General features: G+C 41.0%; 1 protein-coding gene and 2 pseudogenes across 3 annotated transcripts in view; 1 reads left to right on the forward strand and 2 right to left on the reverse strand.

Moving 5' to 3' along the window:
* LOC115180504 (voltage-dependent calcium channel subunit alpha-2/delta-1) overlaps positions 1-23,818 on the forward strand; it is a 184,577-nt gene that overhangs the window by 99,373 nt on the left and 61,386 nt on the right. The window lies entirely within an intron of this gene.
* On the reverse strand, positions 10,177-18,083 carry LOC115180506 (pyrin pseudogene; annotated as a pseudogene).
* LOC115180505 (E3 ubiquitin-protein ligase TRIM39-like) lies at positions 13,316-18,120 on the reverse strand (annotated as a pseudogene).

Genomic DNA, 23,818 nt, shown 5'->3' on the forward strand with positions numbered 1-23,818 from the left:
GTGTGTGTGTGTGTGTGTGTGTGTGTGTGTGTGTGTGTGTGTGTGTGTGTGTGTGTGTGTGTGAGAGAGAGTTAGTGACTACTAACTCAGCAATCAGTGTTCCAGTAGTTCTCTGATGTGACAACTCTTCCCCCATAGTTACATTAACCTCCCTGGGCAAGACCCTAGTCAACAGCCAGTGGAATCCCGTGGCGCGAAATACAAATACCTCATAAATGCTATAACTTCAATTTCTCAAACATATGACTATTTTACACCATTTTAAAGACAAGACTCTCATTAATCTAACCACACTGTCCAATTTCAAAAAGGCTTTACAGCGAAGCAAAACATTAGATTATGTCAGGAGAGTACCCTGCCAGAAATAATCACACAGCCATTTTCAAAGCAAGCCTATATGTCACAAAAACCAAAACCACAGCTAAATGCAGCACTAACCTTTGATGATCTTCATCAGATGACACTCCTAGGACATTATGTTATACAATACATGCATGTTTTGTTCAATCAAGTTCATATTTCTATCAAAAACCAGCTTTTTACATTAGCATGTGATGTTCAGAACTAGCATACCCACCGCAAACTTCCGGTGAATTTACTAAATTACTCCCGATTAACGTTCACAAAATACATAACAATTATTTTAAGAATAATAGATACAGAACTCCTTTATGCAATCGCGGTGTTAGATTTTAAAATAGCTTTTCGGCGAAAGCACATTTTGCAATATTCTGAGTAGATAGCCCGGCATCACGGCCGGTGTTTTCTATCCAAGTCTACTAATTATATGCATATTCTCGTTTCTGGGCAAGAGTAGTAACCAGTTTAAATCGGGTACATTTTTTTATCCGGCCGTGCAAATACTGCCCCCTAGCCCCAACAGGTTAACGATCCCAACATCCATTTTCAGACTTGCTCTTTATGTCACTAAATGTGATTTAATCAGTGGAGTCCTATTAGTTTTGGACCTTTTATTTGTGTCTTCCATTGTTTTAGTCTGTAAAGACAAAAAGTGGCAGCCCCAGTTTGCAGCCCCGCCACGTGGTTTGTTATAAAGGTGAGGGATGGGGATTCAGCCAGCTGGGTTCTCCGTCCATCGCACAGACAGGAAGAAAGAACTCTCAGGGAAAAAGAAAAGTGGACGTGTATGTTTTGTGGTTAACTACTCATGGTGTGATTGTGGTAAAGTACAGGAACTCAAGTCCATTTGTTCTCCCGATCTGGAATACCTCACCATCAAATGCCGATCGCATTACCTCCTGAGAGAATTTTCTTCTCTCATTGTCACGGCCGTGTATTTCCGCCCAAGGCCGACCCTACGACGGCTCTACAGGAACTACACATATTATTGTGGCTGGGGACTTTAATAAATGAAATCTGAGGAAAACACTACCAAAGTTTTATCAACACATCTCCTGTGCTACTCGCGGATCGAGCACTCCCCCTTCGACAAGGCACTCCCCCGCCCTCCCTTTTGGCAAATCAGGTCATGCCACCCCTCCTATAGGTAGAAACTTAAACAGGAAGTACCCATGGTAAGGACTCTTGAATGTTGGTCTGACCAATCGGAATCTATGCTTCAAGACTAGGAAATGTTCTGCATTGCCTCTGAGAACAGTATTGACGTATACACTGACTAGGTGTCTGAGTTCATCAGGAAGTGCATAGAGGATGTTGTTCCCACTGTGATGATTAAAACCCAAACCAAAAACCGTGGATAGATGGCAAAACTGAAAGCGCAGACCACCACATTAAACCATGGCATGGCGACTGGGAACATGGACATGTACAAACAGAACAGCTATGCCCTCCGTAAGGCAATCAGAGGCAAAATGACAGTACAGGGACAAAGTGGAGTCCCTATTCAACGGCTCAGACATGAGACGTATGTGGCAGGGACTCCAGACAATCTCGGATTATAAAGGGAAAGCCAGCCACATTGCGGACACCAACGCCTCGCTCCCGGACAAGATAAACACCTTCTTCGCCCTGTTTGAGCAAAACACATAGCCACCGACGTGGGCCAATGGCACTCATGAGGACTGTGAGCTCTCGTTCTCCGTGTCTGACGTGAGTAAGACATTTAAGCGTGTTAACTGTCGCAAGGCTGCTGGCCAAGGCGACATCCGAAGCCGCGTCCTCAGAGCATCTGCAGACCAGCTGCCTGAAGTGTTAATGGACATATTGAATCTCTCGCTATCCCAGTTTGATGTCCACCATTTGTTCCTGTACCCAAGAAAGCAAAGGTAACTGAACTAAATCACTAAATTGCCCCGTAGCACTCACTTCTGTAATAATAAAGTGCTTTGAGAGGCTAGTTAACCTCTCTGGGGTATGTGGCCCACCCACGGAACACACTATTCAACAGCCAGTGAAATACCAGGGCGGCAAATTCAAAATAACAAAAATCTCATAATTCAAATTTCTCAAACATACAACTATTATATCCCATTTTAAAGATACACTTCTCGTTAATCCAACCACATTGTCCGATTTCAAAAAGGCTTTATGGCGAAAGCATAACATTAGATTATGTTAGGACAGCGCTTAGACAAGAAAAACCACACAGCCATTTTCCAAGCAAGGAGAGGCGTCACAAAAAACAGAAATACAGCAAAAATTAATCACTAACCTTTGATCTTCATCAGATGGCACTCATAGGACTTCATGTTACACAATACATGTATGTTTTGCTCGATAAAGTTCATATTTATATCCAAAAACCACATTTTACATTGGCGTGTACGCATTTCAGAAATGTTTTGCCTCCCAAAACCTCCGGTGAATGAGCACATCAATTTACAGAAATACTCATCATAGAGGGGTTGATAAAATATTAAACTGTTATTCAAAGAATTATAGATACACTTCTCCTTAACCTCTCTGGCGCATGTGGGACGAACTCGTCCCACCTACGTAACAGCCACTGAAATCCAGTGGCGCGATTTTTGAATCGTTAGAAATACTATTACTTAAATTTCTCAAACATATGACTATTTTACAGCTATTTAAAGACAAGAATCTCGTTAATCTAACCACACTGTCCGATTTCAAAAAGGCTTTACAACGAAAGCAAAACATTAGATTATGTCAGCAGAGTGCCCAGCCAGAAATAATCAGACACCCATTTTTCAAGCTAGCATATCATGTCACATAAACCCAAACCACAGCTAAATGCAGCACTAACCTTTTATGATCTTCATCAGATGACACACCTAGGACATTGTGTTATACAATACATGCATGTCTGTTCAATCAAGTTCATATTTATATCAAAAAACAGCTTTTTACATTAGCATGTGACGTTCAGAAAAAGCATAACCCCCGCAAACTTCCGGGGAATTTACTAACAGTTTACTAAATTACTCACGATAAACGTTCACAAAAAGCATAACAATTATTTTAAGAATTATAGATACATTACTCCTCTATGCACTCGATATGTCCGATTTTAAAATAGCTTTTCGGATGAAGCACATTTTGCAATAATCTAAGAACATAGCCCGGCATCACAGGGCTAGCTATTTAGACACCCACCCAGGTCAGCCTCCACCAAAATCACATTTCCTATAAGAAAAATGTTCTTACCTTGTTTGTTCTTCGTCAGAATACACTGCCAGGACTTCTACTTCAATAACAAATGTTGGTTTGGTCCCAAATAATCCATCGTTATATCCAAACAGCGACGTTTTGTTCGTGAGTTCTAGACACTATCAGAATGCTACATCACGGTCTTGCGCATGGCGCATTGGCGTGACAAAAAATGTCTAAATATTCCATTACCGTACTTCGAAGCATGTCAACCGCTGTTTAAAACCAATTTTTATGCCATTTATCTCGTAGAAAAGCGATAATATTCCGACCGGGAATATGCATTGAGCCTAAACAGCCGAATTAAATTTCTCCTCAGGAGCGAATCGTGCACGCGCCTCATTCAAAGGTCCTCTGATCCGCCACTTACCAAAGGCGATAATGTGTTTCAGCCTGAGGCTGCCTCGTCAACCTTCAGGTATTTCCCGGGTTCTGAGAGCCTATCGGAGCCCTGGGAATTGTCACGTTACAGCTAAGATCCTTACTTTTCAATAAACAGATGCAAGACGCACGACTCCTTGTCAGACAGGGTACTTCCTGCATGAAACCTTGTCAGGTTTTTGCCTGCCATAGGAGTTCTGTTATACTCACAGACACCATTCAAACAGTTTTAGAAAATTCAGAGTGTTTTCTATCCAAACCTGAACAATAATATGCATATTCTAGCTTCTGAGTTGGTGTAGGAGGCAGTTAAAAATGGGCACATATTTTTTCCAAAATTCTCAATACTGCCCCCTAGCCCAAACAGGTTAATGCAACCGCTGTGTCAGATTTCCAAAAAACTTTACAGCGAAAGCACACTTTGCAATAATCTGAGTACAGCGCTCAGACAACAACAGCAAGCAATATAGATACCCGCCATTTTGGAGTCAACTAAAATCAGAAATAGCATTATAAATATTCACTTACCTTTAATGATCTTCATCAGAATGCACTCCCAGGTATCCCAGTTCCACAATAAATATTTGTTTTGTTCAATAAAGTCCATAATTTATGTCCAAATACCTCCTTTTTGTTCACGCGTTTAGTCCACTACTCCAAATGCAGGAAGCGCGTGCAAAATGTCACGGCGAAAAGTTTAAAAAAGTTCTATTTACGTTCGTAGAAACAGGTCAAACGATGTATAGCATCAATCTATAGGATGTTTTTATCATAAATCTTCAGTAATATTCCAACCGAACAATTCCAATGTCAGATTTTAAAATAGCTTTTCGGATGAAGCACATTTTGCAATATTCTGAGTAGATAGCCCGGCATCACAGGGCTAGCTATTTAGACACCCGGCAAGTTTAGCCTTCACCAAAATCACATTTACTATAAGAAAAATGGTCTTACCTTTCCTGTTCTTCGTCAGAATGCACTCCCAGGACTTCTACTTCAATAACAAATGTAGGTTTGGTCCAAAATTATCCATAGTTATGTTCCAACAGCGACGTTTTGTTAGTGCGTTCTAGACACTATCCCAATGGTAAATAACGGTCACATTTCGTGACAAAAGATTTCTAAATATTTCATTACCGTACTTCGAAGCATGTCAACCGCTGTTTAAAATCAATTTTTATGCCATTATTCTCGTAAAAAAGCGATAATATTCCGACCGGGAATCTGCAATTAGCTAAACAGCCGAAGGAAAATACTGCACGGGGTCGAATCGGGCACCCGCCTAATTCCATTGTCCTCTGATGGGCCACTTGGAAAAGGCGATAATGTGTTTCAGCCTGAGGCTACCTCGTCATCATTCAGGTTTTTCCCGGGCTCTGAGAGCCTATTGGAGCCGTAGGAAGTGTCATGTTACAGCTAAGATCCTGACTCTTCAATAAACAGAAGCAAGAACAACAACACCTTGTCAGACAGGCCACTTCCTGCATGAAATCTTCTCAGGTTTTTGCCTGCCATAGGAGTTCTGTTATACTCACAGACACCATTCAAACAGTTTTAGAAACTTTAGGGTGTTTTCTATCCAAAGCATATTCTAGTTACTGGGCAGCCCAAAGAAGTTAAGACATGTAGCTAGCTACCTAGGTAAACAATTAACCTAGCTAGGTAAACAACATGTAAGATCACACACATCACGTCACACCACCTAACGTTAGCTAGGGAGCCAGCCAGCTAACACTAGCTAATAGTACACTTTAGCTTGAAATTAATCAACTTTCTGTCAAAATTTGAAACGTGTAATATCTGAAAATGTAGCTAGCTAGACTATCTTGCCCGTATACATCATTATGCATGGTGGACGCGTCTTCCTGTCCTGGATCCATGCCACAAAGGCCCTTAGTTTGAAGACGTAATCCGGAAGCAGGTGTTTTCCCATCTCTTTAGCTATAATACTCTGATTCCACTGATTTCAAAACTCGATTCTCCAGAAAGTGGAGAGCAACACAAAAAAAGTCGCGTTCGACAGGATTACCAACACAGACTGACCAGCTCAAATAGACAAAAGCCTTCTATACCAATCCGAACTCTTCTCTCGGCATGTCCAGCCCACTCATTATCTCAGCCAATCATGGCTAGTGGGAAGGTTGCTGTGTTTTTATGTGCTGTCTTTTTACGATCAAACCGCTCTCCTTTGAAGTCGTGACTTGTGACTCACCTCCATGCGTTTGTGGATAATGTCTCTGTCCTTTCTGTGAGGCAGTAGACTCGGTGTTTAGCTATTTAATAGATATTTCTGAAGAGCTGGAGAGAATCTAATCTCATACACAGCATACTGTATACTTAAGTTTCATATCAGCAAAGTGAAGTTTAAATGGTCCTCCCCACCCAATTCTACTATGCACTTTGTTCTTCTTGGAAAGGTTAACCCCTTTGCCTAAACTCTTTGATGCAAGCTTACTATTGTCTGTAGGGTGTGGATATACTTATTTAGATGAATGTCAAGAGTACGTTATTTAAGTCGAGGTGTCTGTGTGACTGACCATTGTCATATTTCTCTCAATCTCTTTTGTCTTTCAATAACTCATTCACTCACTAATTCTTTAACAATGAGTGTCATTCAAGTTATTATAAGTTCAGACAGATAAACAAGGTACCATAACATGTGATTTAGTTTTTTGGTGAAAATGTATCTTCGATAATTATATACCGTGATGATGAGTAGGGCTGTTATGGTGACCGTATTACTGGCAGTCACGAGTCATGACGGCAGTAAAATTCCACGTGACTGTTTAGTCACAGTAATTAGGCTTCTCCAAGCTCTGATGCTGCTGATGGTCATTTGTAGCCTACTAAACTTGCTAATTGCCTGGTACTCAGCACTCTATTTTCCCTCTAATCACTCTAATGCAAATGTAATGCAAATGTTATCGGAAATCTAATCAAACTCTTCATGAGAGCCCATGAACTCATGTTGCGCAACATTTCTATAGGCTATGCAATTGTGTGAGAAAACAGAGCGATGGCCTCTATTAGAAACAGAAGGATCCCATCAGCTTTCTATAGGCTAGGCCAACTATATTTATTTGACAGAGTATTGGTTTGGGCTGCTGGTAGCTTTCACTGGACTCACTTCCTGAACTGAACAGCGATCTCGTGAATCAAAGCATTAACAAAGAGATCTAGTCTCTTATCAAATTTATTTCTACAGATGGGACACTGGCACATGTCACTGCTATCCCAATACATCCTGATACAGGTCATGCAGAAGTTGTGTCCACATTGAATAGAGACCGGCTCAGTGAACACATCCAGACAGACTGAGCACAGGAACTGCTCTTCAGACACGACACTGCTGGATGGAGAAAAGTCCTGCTTCATCTCCGATGTTTGTTCTTTGTCTTCGAGTGATCAAAATGTGAGTTTAATGTCACGTTACAGCATAAAATGTCTCCCCCCCAAAAATTCTACACTCTTAGCAGAGGGTTCTACCAAGAACCCTTTTTTGGAAGAATAATTTAAGTCAAAGGGTTCTACCTATTTTATTTAACTAGGCAAGTCAGTTAAGAACAAATTCTTATTTTCAATGACAGCCTAGGAACAGTGAGTGGGTTGACTGCCTTGTTCAGGGGCAGAATGACAGATTTTTACCTTGTCAGCTCAGGGATTCAATCTTGCAACCTTTTGGTTACAAGTCCAACACTCTAACCACTAGGCTACCTGCTGTCCCACCTAAACCCTAACGTGTTTTTGGAAGAAAGAGTTTTTTGATGATTCTTTGGAAGGGTTCTACATAGAACCTTATATAATATTTCACAGCATGCTCTATTGCTTTGATATTTTTTGAATTGTTATTTTACTGTAATATCTGTACATTTATTGGTTAATACATTTTATGCTACACAGAGATAAATAACATACAGTTTTCTAAACTAATCCAATCTGTTAGTAATTTTGGTTGTTCCAGTTTAGATGATCGAGGTAGTCTTTGTATTCACTATTCCCTACCCTAGCAGTCATTCTGAATGCAGGTTGCGGGTGATTTAAGAATTCCACTTGTTGGATATCCTAACTCTGGCTGGATTCCAATATGAATTACACATCACTTTCCAAGCCATGATAATGTGACTTGCAGGCCTGATGTTGCCTGTAAACCAGGAAATTATTAACAAAACTGTTATAGGGTATTTTACCTTTATTTTACTAGGTAAGTCAGTTAAGAACAAATTCTTATTTTCAATGACAGCCTAGGAACAGTGGGTTAACTGCCTTGTTGAGGGGCAGAACAACAGATTTGTACCTTGTCAGCTTGGGGATTCAGGCTGTCATTGAAAATAAGAATTTGTTCTTAACTGACTTGCCCAGTTAAATTAAGGTAACCTTTCGGTTACTAGTCCAACACTCTAACCACTAGGCTACGCTGCCGCCCCACTGTAACTAGGCCCTCAAAGAAAGGCCTTATTTAAGTGGTAATGCACAAGAAGCACGTGTTTGGAGGATATATTGGCACGGGTGTTGTTAGGCCCGAGACAAACACCTGCTTTGAGGGCATTATCACTTTCAAACAATGGGTTACCAACATATTCAAATAATGATTTACATATTTTCATTAAACGTTTAAATTAATTTATTCATACTATTTAATCCTTACACAAGATATAGTCCCGACATAAATCTAGGGTTGCTACCCAAGCCAGCTGGTCGTTCGTTCTATCGGTTCGGTTGCCAGAGACGCGACCCAGTCGTTCGTTCTAAATGTTCTATTGCCATACTTTCTGGCAACGTTCTTATCCCTTGCTTGCTTGCTAGCTAGACAACTATGGATAACCTAGTTAAGTCAAACAGTGCAGCCAAAATAACAACAAAGTAGCTGCATTAGCATTTGTTTAAGGTGTTTTCTAGTGACATTTATTTGGATACATCCATAACAATGAGCTAATGATGCGCAATTTCACCTGGCATAGAAAATGTGCTCTCTTGTTCAGAGGAGCTAGCCAACAACACAGCTAACACAATCACTTCAAACTGAAGCTGGAAACACTGCAAACTAGCTGCACTTTGTTTCGTTTGACCTGTTTTCTATTGATAGTTCTTTGTATATATCCATAAAAATGATGCTGATTCATGATTTCGACTGGCTAAGAAAAGCTGCCTGCCTGTCTGTCTCGTCCCGCCTCCTGACTCCCGACACGTTCGCTGCTATGGGACAGCTGGAGAAGGAATTTGAATATTGAAACAATGTTGCAAATGCGGAAGAGACCGACTAAATTTTATTCAAATCTCTACTGTTGTAGATGCTTTTTATAGTGGAGATCAAGTTGATAAATTGCCTGGCTGGGCTGTTGAGACAGTGGATTGATTGCGCAGTCAGATGGAACATAGTAAATAGGCATTTTAAAGTCATAGATTTAGCCGGTGGTAACTTGTGGAATAGACACCAGCTGGAATGCGGTTATAACCAATCACCATTCAGGAGTAGACCCACCCATTGTATAAGACACATGTAATGTATTGTCATAATAATTTCATTTGAAAGTCTAAGTCCACCCGTTCATACAGGGTTCCAGGAAAAACTCTCCAAAGATAAGAGGATTCTCAATAGAACCCTTCATAGACGGTTCTAGGAAGAAACTTTAGCTGATAAAATGGTTATTGTTAGAACCCTTTGTAGAGGCTTCTAGGTAGAACCATATACAGGGGGTTCTTTGAAGAACCCAACATGAAGGGTTTTAGATAGAGCCTACAAAGGGTTCTACCCAGCACCAACAAGGGTTGCCCAATGGGGACAAACCAAAGAACTCTGTATGGTTCTACTTAGCACCTGTTTTTCTAAGAGTGTAGAATCAGTCAACTCAGTTGTAGTTTTAGCTTTAGAGTTTCCAACATTGTGTTATGGGCGGATACTAGCCAATCTTGATACAATGTGTTACCATATAGCATTGAAAATAGTCTCCTAACCAAAGGATAAAGAGATTAAACATACCGTTGAAAAATAAAAAAGGATTTGCACACGGTAAAAACAAAAAAGTAAAAGAGGTAGTAAACACGCTAAAGCTTACCTTTCAATTTGTCTGTCCATGTTAATCTCTCTACTCATCTGCTTGTTTGTGGATAATATCTCTGTTCTTTCTGTGAGAAAGTAGACACTGTGTATAGGTAGTGAATATATATATCTGAAGAGCTGGAGAGAGTTTGGTACCATACACAATACACTGTATACTTTAGTTTTATTTCGACAAGGTGATGTTGAAATGCAGTGACAATGAGTCATCAAAACCATAGAAACAGACAATTAAACACCCCATATAATATACCCCCCTTAAAAAAAATGCCATTCAATCATATTTCTTAGAATAAGGCTGATGTCATAAATACCCATCACTATTCTAAAGCTCTGGTGCTGTGCTAGACTGAATACCAATTGTATCACTATTCAACTGAATTTAATTATCCAGACATCCTGAATGTTACTCAGTGTCCATTACAGCTAGTGACGATCAACAGAGTATATGCATTCTATATATCTAAGTAAAACAAACATATAGTGCCGATATTATCAGAATTAAAACAATGCAACATTAAACATTTCGTCCTCCTCAATGATACTCCCCCTTCCCCCGGCAAATTCAAACTAGACTATGCTGATATTAACAAAACATGTGCCCGTTATAGTGCCACCTTGTGGTCGATATGAATGTTCTTGCATATGTTGGGTCTTGTTGACAGTGTTTTCAACATGTGTACCGAATTTGTTACAATACAAATATCTGTGACTGATTTATGTGTCGGACCACATGAAAGTTTATTGGCCATTACGGCCATGTTGTTTTAGGTACTAGTCTGGAATATATTGCGTTGAGAGACGTTTGGCCATACGTGCTGCATGTCAAGTTTCTTGCAGATCGGTCATTCAGTGCCAGAGGAGTAGCGTTTTAAGTGTTATTCACAAAATACTAAATGGCGTAATATCCATCATGGTGGACCTTATGGATCCCTGCTGCAAATTTGTTCCTTGTGAAGAGGAGGACCGATGTACTGAATTTCATGACTTTTGGACAAACTGGGTGAGGGGCGTGACCTTTCAAATTTGCATTTTCAGTTGCTGGATTTCGTGCCTCCACCTGGCCAGTCTGTGTCATTTAGAACATGCCAGATCTCTACAGCAAGACACATCGTACAACCAAGTTTCATCAAAAACAGACCATCCAGTCTGAGATATGGCGTGTGACAAACATACAAACGTGCTATCGGACAGAGCCAAAGTCCCCTCCCCGATATCATCATGGGGAACAATAATCAGAACAACCTCTGAATTCTCTCTCCCAGATATGAAGTCATACCTTGTTGTGAGCCTTGGCGATATTGCTAATACAGCTAGACTATGTTACATTGCTGCTGCATTCTGCACTCATCATGTCTAACAGACTGACAATGTTATTTATAGGCTATGGTTTTTCCCATTTATATTTAGAGGTTGGACTTTGGAGGTGGTCCCCTCGTTACTCAGTATGTGTTACACCTGTGCTGGTCTGTCATTTCATTAGTGAGAAAGTGTTTCACCTGTGCTGGCCCAGGTGATATTTAAGAGTGGCCGTGCTCAGTGCTCCGTTAAGATCAGATAAAGGATTGTTCTTTTAGAAGACAAATAATAATAACAAACATCAGTTAATTATCTACAGTGAAATATTGTCCCTGATGAAAGAGGGAACTCTAATTGAGGTACTAATTTTACAGGTCAGTTAATTTCAGGTTCAAACTCAGTCTGTGTGATTGACAGGAGAGATGATTAGAGGAGTAGAGTTTTTACCACCATCATTGAGCAAAGGGCTGAAGTATGGATATAGTTTCTCAGTGAAGGTGTAGCCAGTGAAAGAGTAGATATGAGACCTGGCCTCCACATCATAAAAGGAGACCTGACCCTCCTCATAATCCACAAACACCCCCACCTTCTGGGGCTTCTCTCTCAGGTAGAGGTGGACACGGGTCGGGGCACAAGCTATGTACTTACTCCCATCCCTCAGGATCACTGCCCAGCGTCCATTATCAGGGCTTAATGTAACAGTCCCTTTTCTGTTGATAGACTCTCTGGCCACTCCTAAATTCCACTCAGTCTTCCCTGTAACAGTTACCTCATAGTAGAATCTCCCTGAGGAGAAGCCTTTTTTCCCCAAGACATTAACGGCAGAATCAAACCTCTTTGGGTTATCAGGGAGCTTGTGTTTTTTTTCTCCAGTTCTCACTTCTTTCCCATTCTTAGACAGAATGAGCCAGGGGCTTGCTGTATCAGGGTCCAGAATAACATCCACTGCATACTGCTGAATGCTCTTCAGCTCATCATCAAACAGCCTCTTCATCTCACTCATGACTGTCTCTTCTAGCTGAGACACAGCTCTCCTCACAGTCCCCACACACAGATCACTGTCCTTGGTGAGTGGAGGGCTGCACAGGGATGGGAAGCTCTGGAGGAGGTTTAGGTCGTCCTCAGTGTGTGAGAGCTGCTCCAGCTCAGTGCTTCTCCTCTTTAGCTCAGTGGTTTCCTGCTCCAGCTCTTTAATGAGCCCTTCAGCCTTCCTCGGTGACTACAGTACATCCAGACAGATAGAGCACAGGAATTGCTCTTCATACAGGAGACTACTGGAGGTGGGCATATCTAGACAGAGAAAGAACAGTTAAACTGTAAAAAATACATAACATTGCGATATGGAGAGATACTAGCCATTTTAGACATGTGTTACCATATAACATAGAAAATAGTACTATAACCAAAGAATAAAGACTTTTAATATACTGTTGGAAAATAAAAAGGATTTACACACATCAAACATGGTTGAACTTAATCTTAATTTAACTTAATTTATCTGTCCATGTTAATCTCTCTACTCACCTGCATGCGTTTGTGGGTAATATCTTTGTATTTTCTGTGAGATAGTAGACTGTGTATTTAATAGATATTTCTGAAGAGCTGGGGAGAGTTTATTCCATACTCAGTACACTGTATACTGAAGTTTCATTTCAGCAAAGTGACATTGTAATGCTCCTCCCAATCCACTTCAGCAAAGTGATGTTGAAATGGTCCTCCCCTCTCCCTGGAACAGCTAACTCCTTACATGGCTGAACTCGCTCAGATGCCAGTTTTCCATTGTCTGTAGATTATGAATTTTATAGCATGGATATTTTTTATTTACAATTTAAGTCAATAGTACATTATTTAAGTTAAGGTGCCTGTGTGACTGTCCACCCTCATGTTTCTCTTGATTGTTTTCATCATTCACTCACTAATTCTTTGCCTTTATTTTCACAATGAGTGTTATTCATGTTATTATCAGTTCAGAAAGGCAGACAGACAAGGTGAGATAACATGTACATTTATTTTTTAGTAAAACTTTCTTTGAGAATTATATACAATGATGAGTCAGAAACACAACATTCATTACACACAACCCAATATCACATATATTTCCCCACAGTGGCATAAGTCTACTATTCCAAACTGATGTCATAAATAGCCAACACTATTTCTAAAGCTCTGGGACTGTACTAGACCAAATACCAATTTGATCACTTTTCAACTGGATTTGAAAAATCCTGAATGTTACTAAGTGTTCATTACAGCTAATGAGGATCAACAGAGCTATACAGTGTGCATAATATCTACACTCTTAGAAAAAAGGATTCCAAAAAGGTTCTTTACGGAGGGATAGGGTTCTACCAAGAACTGTTTTGATCAGAAGAACCCTTTTTGGAAGACAAGGGTTCTTGATGATTCTTTGGGAGGCAAAATGGATTCTTTGGAAGGCAAGAAGGGTTCTACATAGAGCCATATATAATATGTCCCAGGATGCTCTATTGCAGGAAGATTTTCAGAATTGTTTGTTTTACTGTAATATCTGTGTTTTTGCATGTACATTGAATGGTTGATTCATTGTATGCTACACAAAGTTAATATCTAACTAATCCAATCGGTTTGTAATTGGATTCATTGCACCCGTTACTGAGATAGTTGTTCCAGTTTAAATGATTGACTTTGTCTCAGTATTCAATCTTTCCTACCCTGCCGTCATTCTGAATGCAGGTTGGGGGTGATTAACAATTCCAATTGTTGGATATCCTATCACTGGCTGGATTTATGAATTACACATCACTTTGCAAGCCAGCATAATGTGACTATCAGACCTGATGTGGCCTGTAAACCAGGAGATTCCTAACACCAATGTGTTATGGCATAACTAGGCCCTCAGACAAAGGCCTTATGATACATGCAATGTATTATCATAAATAATGACATTTTAAAGGCTAATAAGGCTGGTGGAACCGTTCATAGAGGGTCCTAAGAAGAACCCTCCAAAGATCAGAGGTTTCTTGGTAGAACCCTTCATGGGCAGTTCTATGAAAAACCTTTAGACGTTAAAGTGGTTCTTGGTAGAACCCTAAATAGAGGGTTCTAGGTACAACCATATAGAGGGGGTTCTTAGAAGAACCCAACATAGTGGGTTCTAGATAGAACCCTCTGTAAAGGGTTGTACCCAGCACCAAAATGGGCTGCCCTATGGTTACAAACCGAAAACACCTGTATGGCTCTACTTAGCACTTCTTTTCTAAGAGTGTAGGTCTAACAAACATGTAGTGGTGATATTATCTGATACAAAATAATCAGAACATCCCCTGAAATCTCTCCCAGATATGAAGTAATAACTTGTTGTGAGCCTGAGAGATATTGCTAATACAGGTAGACTATGTTACATTGCTGCTGCATTCTGCACTCATCATGTCTAACATAATGACAGATGGACTACCGATTATAAAAAAACAACAAGCACATCAGTAATACTCTACAGTGAAATATTCTCCCTGGAGTTTCATAAAAGAGAACTCTAATTTGAGGTACTTATTTTACAGGTCACTTACTTTCAGGTTCAAACTCAGTCTGTGTGATTGACAGGGGAAATTATCAGAGGGGCAGAGTTTTTACCATCATGATTAACACTAGGGTTGAAGCATGGATATAGTTTCTCAGTGAAGGTGCAGCCTGTGAAAGAGTAGATATGAGACCTGGTCTCCACATCATAAAATGAGACCTGACCCTCCTCATAATCCACAAATACCCCCACCTTCTGGGGCTTCTCTCTCAGGTTGAGGGGGGTAAAGATGGGGGTACAAGCTGCGTACTTACTCCTATCTGTCAAGACCACAGCCCAGCATCCACTATCGGGGGACAGTGTGATATTCCCCTTCCTGTTTATGGACTCTCTGGCCACTCCTAAACTCTATCCAGTCTTCCCTGTAACAGTCACCTCATAGTAAAATCTCCCTGAGGAGAATCCCTCCTTTCCCAAGACAATAACGACAGGATCAAACCTCTTTGGGTTATTAGGGAGATTCTGTTGTGTGTCTCCATATCTTACTTCTTTCCCATCCTCAGACAGGATGAGTTCATGTTGTGCTGTATCAGGGTCCAGAGTCACATCCACTGCATACTGCTGAATCCTCTTCAGTTTGATTTCAGGAAGCTTCTCAATCTCTTTATTCAGTGTCTCCTCCAACTGACACGCCACTCTCCTCAAAGTCATCACACAGAGATCACTGTGAACACTGATCTCAGACCAGTCCTTGGTGTCTGGAGGGGTGCATAATGATGGAAAGCTCTGGACTAGATGGAGGTGGTCCTCAGTGTGTGAGAGCTGCTCCAGCTCTTTAATGAGTTCTTCAGCCTGCCTCTCTGCTGCTTCCTGCTTCTTCTCAATCACCTCAATGAGCTCAGCCTGGTTCTTTTCAATGGAGCGCATCAGAACAGTGAAGACCTGAGCGCTGTCTGATATCTCTCCCTCAGAGTTTCTCTTTCTGAGTTCTACTGAGTGTTTGATCTCCTGAACCTTCTGCAGTTTCTCCTGGATTTGCTGTTGCACTTTTGCCTGTGTTTTTCTAATTTACCCTTCCTCTCTCCAAACTCTTCCTCTAGAGGGACAGTATGGTGAGTCTCGTGGTCTGTTTTTATGCACAAGACACAAACACACATCTGGTCATTCCTACAGAACAACTCCAGGAGTCTCTCGTGTGTCTTGCATATTCTGTCTTCCAGGTTCTCAACAGGGTTGATCAGCTTGTGTCTCCTTAAGGCTGTGACTCTCTGATGAGGCTCTAGGTGAGTCTCACAGTAAGAGGTCAGACACACCAGGCAGGACTTCATGGCCTTGAGCTTCGTCTCAGTGCAGACATCACAGGACACTTCTCCAGGTTTTGCAGGGCATTGGTCTGGGCTGCTGGTAGCTTTCCTTTTAACTGACTTCCTGAACTGAGTAGCCATCTCAGAAATGAAAGCATTAACAAAGAGAACTGGTCTTTTATCAAATGTATTTGTACACATGGGGCACTGGCACAGGTCATTGCTATCCCAGTACTTTCTGATACAGGCCATGCAGAAGTTGTGTCCACATTGAATAGAGACTGGCTCAGTGAACACATCCAGACAGATGGAGCACAGGAACTGCTCTTTAGACAGGACATTGCTGGAGGATGCCATATCTAGACAGAGAAAAAGTGAAATTGCAATCTTTCTATCTATACTCTTAGAAAAATGGGTTCAACAAATGTTATTTGCGGAGGGATAGGGTTCTAACAAAAACCGTTGTGATCAGAAGAACCCTTTTTGGAAGAAAACGGTTCTTTGTAAGTCAAAGGGTTCTACCTAGTGTGTAACATCCAAATAACTGTTTTTTGTAAAGTTTTTTTTGATGATTCTTTGGAAGGCAAGGAGTGTTCAACATAGACCCATTCATAATATTTCACAACATGCTCTATTGCAGGGAGATTTATAGAATTTGTTTCTTTACTGTAATAATGTATCTGTGTTTTTGTATGTATGTTGATACATTTTATGCTACACAAAGATAAACAACATACAGTTTTCTAAACTAATCCTTTCTGTTAGTTACTGGATTTATTGCACACATTACTGAAATGGTTGTTCCAGTTTAGATGATTGAGGTAGTCTTAGTATTCAATCTTCCCTACCATGGCAGTCATTCTGAATGCAGGTTGCAGGTTCCAACAAGTGGAATCCAACAATTCCACTTGTTGGATATGCTAACTTTGGCTGGATTCCAATATGAATTACACATCACTTTGCAAGCCGGCATAATGGGACTTGCAGGCCTGATATGGCCTGTAAACCAGGATATTCCTAACACCACTGTGTTAGGGTATAACTAGGGCCTCAAAGAAAGGCCTTATTATATATGTTATGTATTGTATTGGCTCCCGAGTGGTGCAGTGGTTAAGGCACTGCATCTCAGTGCTAGAGGTGTCACTACAGACACCCTGGTTCGAATCCAGGCTGTATCACAACTGGCCTAGATTGGGAGTCCCATAGGGCGGCTCACAATTGGCCCAGCGTTGTCCGGGTTTGCACTGTGTAGGCCGTCATTGTAAATAAGAATTTGTTCTTAACTGAATTGCCAAGTTAAATAAAGGTTCAATCATTTAAAAAAAAATTCAACTACATTTTAAAGGCTAATAAGGCTGGTGGGTTCTACTCGTTCATAGAGTGTTTTAGTTCTAACCCTCCAAAGATAAAAAGGTTCTCGGTAGAAGCCTTCATAGACGGTTCAAGCAAGAACCTTTAGCTGATCATTTTTTGGCAGTAGAACCCTTCCTAGAGTATTCTAGGTAGAACCATATACAGGCAGTTAACTTATGGGTACAAACCAAAGAACTCTGTATGGTTCTACTTAGCACCTGTTTTTCTAAGAGTGTAGAATCAGTCAACTCAGTTGTAGTTTTAGCTTTAGAGTTTCCAGCATTGCGTTATGGGCGGATACTAGCCAATCTTGATACAATGTGTTACCATATAGCATTGAAAATAGTCTCCTAACCAAAGGATAAAGAGATTAAACATACCGTTGAAAAATAAAAAAGGATTTGCACACAGTAAACACAATAAAGTAACCGAGTTAGTAAACACACTAAAGCTTACCCATAATTTGTCTGTCCATGTTAATCTCTCTACTCACCTGCATGTGTTTGTGGATAATATCTTTGTCCTTTCTGTGAGAAAGATATAGATATATCTGAAGAGCTGGAGAAAGTTTGGTACCGTACACAATACACTGTGTACTTCAGTTTCATTTCAGCTTAGTGACGGCGCAATGCTCCTCCCCATCCACATTTCTTCCCCATCCACTGTTCCTCATGGAAGTTAACCCATTACATGGCTGAACTCTCAGATGCCAGCTCTCCATTGTCTGTAGAGTATGAATTTTTAGCGTGTGTGTGTGTGTGTGTGTGTGTGTGTGTGTGTGTGTGTGTGTGTGTGTGTGTGTGTGTATATGCATACACTATACACAGGCAAATGCACACACATACACTATTTCAATCTCGTGCACACAAACACTCAATTTCAATCTCAAACCCATACCAATAGGCACGCGCACGCACGCACGCACGCACGCACGCGCACACACACACACACACACACACACACACACACACAGCACCAGTCAAAAGTTTGGACACACCTACTTATTCAAAGGTTTTTATTTATTTATTTTTACTATTTTCTACATTGTAGAATAATAGTGAAGACATCAAAACTATGAAATAACACAAATGGAATCATGCAGTAACCAAAAAAAGTGTTTATATTTTAGATTCTTCAAAGTAGCCACTCTTTGCCTTGATGACAGCTTTGCACACTTTTGGCATTCTCTCAACCAGCTTCACCTGGAATGCTTTTCCAACAGTCTTGCAGGAGTTCCCACATATGCTGAGCACTTGTTGGATGCTTTTCCTTCACTCTGCAGTCCAACTCATCCCAAACCATCTTGATTGGGTTAAGGTCGGGTGATTGTGGAGGCCAGGTCATCTGATGCAGCACTCCATCACTCTCCTTGGTCAAATAGCCCTTACACAGCCTGGAGGTGTGTTCCAGGTCATTGTCCTTTGAAAAACAAATGATAGTCCCACAAAGCGCAAACCAGATGGGATGGTTTGGTTAAGTGTGCCTTGAATTCTAAATAAATCACAGACAGTGTCACCAGCAAAGCACCCCCACACAATCACACTTCCTCCCCCATGCTTCATGTTGGGAACCACACATGCAGAGATCATCCGTTAACCTACAGTACTCTGCGTCTCACAAAAGCATGGCGGTTGGAACCAAAATCTCAAATTTGGACAGATTTCCACCGGTCTAATGTCAATTGCTCGTGTTTCTTGGCCCAAGCAAGTCTCTTCTTATTATTGGTGTCCTTTAGTAGTGGATTCTTTGCAGCAATTCGACCATGAAGGCCTGATTCACGTAGTCTCCTCTGAACAGTTGATGTTGAGATGTCTGTTACTTGAACTCTGTGAAGCATTTATTTGGGCAGCAATTTCTGAGGCTGATAACTCTACTGATCTTGTCCTCTGCAGCAGAGGTAACTCTGGGTCTTCCTTTCCTGTGGTGGTCCTCATGAGAGCCAGTTTCATCATAGTGCTTGATGGTTTCTGCGACTGCACCTGAAGAAACTTTCAAAGTTCTTTACATTTTCCGATTTACTGACCTTCATGTCTTAAAGTAATGATGGACTGTCGTTTCTCTTTGCTTATTTTAGCTGTTCTTGCGATATGTCACAACACAACTGATTTGCTCAAACGCATTAAGAAGGAAAGAAATTCGACAAATTACATTTTTACAAGGAACAGCTGATAATTGAAATGCATTCCAGTCGACAACCTCATGAAGCTGGTTGCGAGAATGCCAAGAGTGTGCAAATCTGTCATCAAGGCAGAGGGTGGCTAATTTGAAGAATCTCAAATATAAAATATATTTTGATTTGTTTAACACTTTTTTTGGTTACTACATGATTCCATATGTGTTATTTTAAGTTTTGATGTCTTCACTATTGTTCTACAAGGTAGAAAATAGTAAAAATAAAGAAACTATTGAATGAGTAGGTGTGTCCAAACTTTTGACTGTACATGGATTTAATTAAAGAATCCGAATAATTATTTAAATTGTTGTCTGTGTGAATTTCCACTGTCATATTTCTCTCCCTCTTTTGTCTTTCTTTCACTCACTCATTCACTCACAAATTCTTTAACTATTTTCTAAATGAGTGTCATTCATGTTATTGAAACTTCAGACAGGCAGACACACAAGGTGCCATAACGTGATTTTATTTGAAAATCTTTTGATAATTATATATAGTGGTAATGAGTCAGCAACACTACAGAAATTGACCATTACAAACACCCAAATATTACAGATTGTTTCCCCAAAAAAATGACATCCAATTCAATCATATTTCATAGAATAAGGCTACATCAACCACCCCGTAATCACATTTCCATATTACATCAACCAGACACCACAGTGGCATAAGTCTACTATTCCAAACTGATGTCATAAATACCCATCACTATTATATAGCTCTGGGACTGTGCTAGACTGAATACTTATTTGTTTTTACTATTCAACTGGATTTTCAAAGACCGGAATACAGATATATATATACATATAATGGTGTGTTTTGTATGTAAACATTATTAAAGTGACCATTATTCAATAACTATTTACAGTCTATAAGGTGTAGATTAGAGTACCGGGTGGGAGCCGGCTAGAACAGTGACTAAAGCTAGTGGTGACTGTTTAACAGTCTGATGGATTTGCGATAGAAGCTGTTTCTCAGTCTCTTGGTCCCAGCTTTGATGCACCTGTACTGACCTCGCCTTCTAGATGATAGCGGGGTGAACAGGCCGTGGCTCAGGTGGCTGTTGCCTACCTTCACCACTTGGGGTCAGCCCATAAGGAAGTCCAGGACCCAGTTCAACATGGAGGAGTTCAGAACCAGGGCCCTGAGCTTAGTGATGAGCTTGGAGGGCACTATGGTGTTAAAGGCTGAGCTGTAGTCAATGAACAGCATTCTAACATAGGTATTTCTCTTGTCCAGGTGGGATAGGGCTGTGTACAGTGCAATGGCGATTGTGTCATCCGTGGATCTGTTGGGACGATATGCACATTTTATTGGGTCTAGGGTGTAGGTAAGGTGTAGGTGATATGGTCCTTCACCAACCTCTCAAAGCAATTCATGATGACAGTAGTGATAGTAATTTAGTTGAGTTAACTTTGCTTTCTTAGGTACACTTGAAGCAAGCGGGGACAACAGACTGGGATATGGAGAGATTGAATATGTCCATAATCATTCCTGCCAGCTGGTCTGCACATGATCTAAGGAAGCGGTTTGGGCTGCTGTCTGGGCCTGCAAACTTTTGAGAGTTAACACACTTAAATGACTTACTCATGTCGACCACGGAGAACGAGAGCACACAGTCCTCATAAGCGTCGGGGGCCCGCATCGTTGTTTTACTTGAAGCGGGCGAAGAAAGCTTTTAGCTTGTCCGGGAGCAAGGCATTGGTGTTCGCGACGTGGCTTTACAGTCCCTGATGTCTCTTTGGAAGGAGATCCTCACCCCGAGCTCATCTACTTTATTGTCCAGGGACTGAATGTTAGCGAGAAATATACTCTGAAGCGGTGGATGGTACGTATGCCACCTGAGACTGACTAGGGCCCCGCTTCTTCTATCTCTTCTCCGGCGTCTGTGTTTTGGTGCTGCCCCCGGGATTAATAGAGCTGCCTTGGGAAGTTCAAACAAAGGTTCCAGGTCAGGGAAGTCAAATTTCTGCTTGGATTTTTGGTGAGTTACTGCCAGTCTGATATCCAAAAGTTATTTCTGTCTGTAGGTAATAATACAAGAAACGTTCTGAGCAAATAATGTAAGAAATAACACAAAACAAACAAATACTTCAAAATTGTCTAGGAGCTAGAAACAGGGCGACCATGCCTGTCGGAGCCATCTTGTATCAACAAGGCGCTACAGAGCCAGGACAATTACACTATTCCAAACTGATGTCATACATAAAATTGCCATCACTATTCTAAAGCCCTGGGACTGTACAAGACTGAACCCCAATTTTATCAATATTCAACTGGATTTAATTATCTAGACATCCTGAATGTTACTCATTGTCCATTACAGCTAGTGACGATCAACAGATATATACAGTGAATATACTATCTAGGTAAAACAAACATGTATTGCTGATATTACAGTTGAAGTTGGAAGTTTACATACACCTTAGTCAAATACATTTAAACTCAGTTTTTCACAATTCCTGACATTTAATCCTAGTAAAAATTCCCTGTCTTAGGTGAGTTAGGATCACCACTTTATTTTAAGAATGTGAAATGTCAGAATAATAGAAGATTTATTTCAGCTTTTATTTCTTTCATCACATTCCCAGTGGATCAGAAGGTTACATACACTCAATTAGTATTTCATTTAAATTGTTTATCTTTGGTCAAATGTTTCGGGTACCCTTCCACAAGCTTCCCACAATAAGTTGGGTGAATTTTGGCCCATTCCTCCTGACAGAGCTGGTGTAACTGAGTCAGGTTTGTAGGCCTCCTTGCTCGCACACTCTTTTTTTTTAGGATTGAGGTCAGGGCTTTGCGATGGCCACTCCAATACCTTGACTTTGTTGTCCTTAATCCATTTTGCCATTTTGCTACAACTTTGGAAGTTTGCTTGGGGTCGTTGTCCATTTGGAAGTCCCATTTGCGACCAAGCTTTAACTTCTTGACTGATGTCTTGAGATGTTGCTTCAATATATCCACAGACTTTTCCTGCCTCATGATGCCATCTATTTTGTGAAATACATCCACAGGTACACCTCCAATTGACTCAAATGATGTCAATTAGCCTATCAGAAGCTTCTAAAGCCATGACATCATTTTCTGGAATTTTCCAAGCTGTTTAAAGGCACACTTAGTTGACTGTATGTCAACTTCTTACCCACTGGAATTGTGATACAGTGAATTATATGTGAAATAATCTGTCTGTAAACAATTGTTGGAAAAATTACTTGTGTCATGCACAAAGTAGATGTTCGAACCGACTTGCCAAAACTATGGTTTGTTAACAAGAAATTTGTGGAGTGGTTGAAAAATGAGTTTTAATGACTCCAACCTAAGTGTATGTAAACTTCCAACTTCAACTGTGTATATATATATATATACACACAAAAGTATGTGGACACCCGTTCAGATTTGTAGATTCAGCTATTTCAGCCACACCCGTAGCTGACAGGTATATACAACTGCAATTTCCATAGACAAACATTGGCAGTAGAATGGCCTTACTGAACAGCTCAACGTGGCACCGTCATAGGATGCCACATTTTCAACAAGTCAGTTAGTCAAATTTCTGCCCTGCTAGAGCTGCCCACTGTTATTGTGAAGTGGAAACGTCTAGGAGCAACAATGGCTCATCCGTGAAGTGGTAGACCACACAAGCTCACTGAACAGGACCGCTGGGTGCTGAAGCGCATAAAAATCATCTGTCCTCGGTTGCAACACTCACTATCGAGTTCCAAACTGCCCCTGGAAGCAATGTCAGCACAAGTACTGTTCGTTGGGAGCTTCATGAAATGGGTTTCTATGGCCGAGCAGCCGCAGACAAACCTTAGATCACCATGTGCAATGCCAAGCATCAACTGGCTCGGGAGAGGTGAAGGTCGAGTCATGCGTCCTCCGAAACATGACCCACCAAAATGCACTCCTTAACCCCCGCCCACTTAACCCGGAAGCCAGCCGCACCAATGTGTCGGAGGAAACGCTGTTCGACTGACAACCGTCAACGTGCAGGCGCCTGCCCGCCACAAGGTGTTGCTAGAGTGCGAATAAAGCCAAGTAAAGCCCCCCTGGCCAAACCCTCCCCTAACCCGGACGACGCTGGGTCAATTGTGCACCGCCCTATAGGACACCCAGTCATGGCTGGATGTGACACAGCCTGGGATGGAACCCGGGTCTGTAGTGAT

The sequence above is a fragment of the Salmo trutta genome, chromosome 40 (assembly GCF_901001165.1).
Source record: "Salmo trutta chromosome 40, fSalTru1.1, whole genome shotgun sequence".
Classification (NCBI taxonomy): domain Eukaryota; kingdom Metazoa; phylum Chordata; class Actinopteri; order Salmoniformes; family Salmonidae; genus Salmo; species Salmo trutta.